Raw genomic sequence first — 2,935 nt, forward strand, 5'->3', positions numbered from 1 at the left:
CAAAAGTAACAAAAACTTTCAAACTTTGGCCTCGTCAGATCACTTCATTTATCGTTTAATTAAGGATTCTAATAGTTTGTTGTCAAGCTCTAATAGTTTGTTGTGACGCTCCTGTTCTTCAATATAACCAATAATTTTTACACAATTAAAAATCTATATGCAATACTAGAGGTTTTCCGAGAAAAATCAAGAAAACGAAAATTTTAACAATTTTCGAGAAAAATGGATTTTAAAAATTGCGAAAGAGAGTCATCGAGCTGGTTTAAAAGTATTTCGAAGCGTCGGCTGCTTCCTTGTAAAGCGATTGACTGATAATTGTAAGGTTGCTCGTTCGATTATCAGTATTCGTACTTTTTAAAATATTTTTTTTATTAAAAAAATGCTTGTTTATTCCATTTCTCAATAACATTTGATATAATTATGTATTTTAATAATTATTGATTCCTTACTGTCAATAAAAATTCTGTTTATCGTATTTTTATTATCACTAGTTATATTTTGTACATTGAAAAAATAACATTTAAAAAGAATAATGGTAATTTAAAATACTTTTAAACGACTCTCAATTACTAAAATCCTCAGGATATTGAAACAAATTGCAACTTAAATTAATGGTTCAATATATTAAACATTCTGCCTTATACGAAAGAATATCAGCTGGGATAGGCGTAATACATATCTAAGGACTCGCTCCAACGCCAATCTTGATACTAGCCACGGCTATCTCATCCAGTCTTGCTATGAAGCATTATAATTTGGCGTTCGCAGAAATACTGATAGGCAGAGCGAGGTTCCGGTGACAGCTATCTAAAGCATACTTGCTGCCAGTATCCCTTTTTTCAGTGTTCTTTTTCGGTAATTTTGCAAATTTTTGAAATTAAAAAAAATGTTGAATGTTCTTTTAAAATCCCTTTTTAAAATAATAAATGATTAAAAATATTTCTAAGAATCTTAAGAAAACTTTTTATTCTCTTGAAACCATTCGAAATTCTTAAAAGCTTCTGAATTTCTCGTTCGAAATGTTGAACAACCTACATTTTGTATTTAATTTTGGGCAATATTTTTAAGTTTTACATCATTTTTTAATTATTTTAAAGATTCAAGAAGTTTTTACAAACTTTTCTCTTAAAATTCATGTTTCAAAACAAAAAAATTATTTTAAAAGTTTGCAGGAATCTAGAATCCCTTATTCTCTTGAAACCTTTCGAATTTGTTTAAAAGCTTTTGGTCCGGAATCTTCAAAAACCTAAATTTTATTTAGAATTTTCTCAAATATTTTCAACATTTAAATTATTTTTGAATCTCTTTAAAACTTCTAATATTTTTTGAATTTCTTTAAAAGTTTTTCGAATCCTAATATGAAATAAAATTACTTATTTGCGAATTTTGATTTTCTAAATTTATGGTGCAGAAATGTTGTAATCATTATCAGCAGATACAAATGCATAACTCATTTAATATGGTCAAAAAGTTAAGAACAGTTATTGTTGTCTTTATCATTAAAGAATAATTTATCATTTGAATTTTCTCTTTTAAAAAATGTCCAGAAAATGCATCAAATTCATTAGTAAAAATAACCTACAATATCAGTGTAATATGGTCAAAAGACTATGGAAGAATGTATTACAGTAGTGTCCTAAAGTCTACTGTTTCACTTATTAGGACATGACGGAAAATAGGGGAAGTCAGGAGAAGTTAGGAAGTCAGAGGAGTAGAAGTGAGGAGAAGTAAGCAGATGGTAAGTAGGGAAACTTAGGCAAAAGGAAGAGTAGCTAAATTAGGGAGAAATCAGGGCTGGGTAAGTAGAGGAAGTAAGAGTAAATTAAGAATGGAATGTAAGTGAAATGATTAGAATTTACGGATGTTAATGAATAATTGTAGTGGAGTAAATGAAGGGAAGGCTGGTAGTGTAGTGCGAGAAAGTAGGACAGGAAAAGTGCTAGTTGGGGAAGTCAAATAGGGGAAGGGAAGTTTTAGTGAGTATGTGGTGGTGAAGTATCAGAGGTGAGGGGAAAGTATGGTCATTATCGGAAGGAAAGTATGGGAGGGGAGACTTAAATAATTGAATCAACCTCTTAATAGGATACAAAACCCTTTCTTGTAAGTGCGCGGTGCCTACCTTGACTAATTTTTCAAAAAGATTTAAAAGCAAATTAAGAACAGCCCCTAAAAGTCATATTGTCACAACCAATCAGGTTTCAGACAACAATAAAACATTTTTAGTAAATGATATTTTGAAATTCAAATCTCAAAATCAAATTTTATGACTTCTGTTATATGTATGACACACAGTGTGAAATATTTTTGCCTCGTATGCATAATTGCAAAGTTACATATCAATCTATCATGTCAAGTGTACGAACCACACACAAAGTATCGTATCGCGACTATTATTACGGGCTGAAGCTGTAAACAAAAGCAAATAGAAAAAGGATAAATGTATGAGAAGATATACTGTTATAATCTACGCGGTTCATTCCCACTGTCAGTGTTTTTTGCTCTATCCAATATTCTTTTTTAGTAGATACCGAGCTTCTCTAATGTGCCACGCATCGGGTCGAGTGACATTTTACGCAAAGGGTAATCAAGACAGGTGGCCATACCGGGAAAGCCCATCTGCTTTAATGAATCTATTGTTATCGATTTTATCACGTGCCACTGCTGCAAAAAATGCCCTGCACAATGCCTGGCAATTATCAAATCACTGAACAGATCCTTCCGGTAATACAGCTATAAAATTTGCATTCATTCGTATGATTCGATATTGAAATTTTAATGGAATTTTCGTTTAAAAGCTATCAATCAGATTTAGTAGACTTGAAAAATTGTGGCAAAGCTGACTTTTTTCCAAATTCTTAAAAAAATGCGATAAACATTTTAAAACTTCAGAGTACTCCTCTTTGGAAGCCAAAACCTACTTCCAGCAATCCTCCTT

Source organism: Belonocnema kinseyi, chromosome 6 (genome assembly GCF_010883055.1).
Source record: "Belonocnema kinseyi isolate 2016_QV_RU_SX_M_011 chromosome 6, B_treatae_v1, whole genome shotgun sequence".
NCBI lineage: Eukaryota > Metazoa > Arthropoda > Insecta > Hymenoptera > Cynipidae > Belonocnema > Belonocnema kinseyi.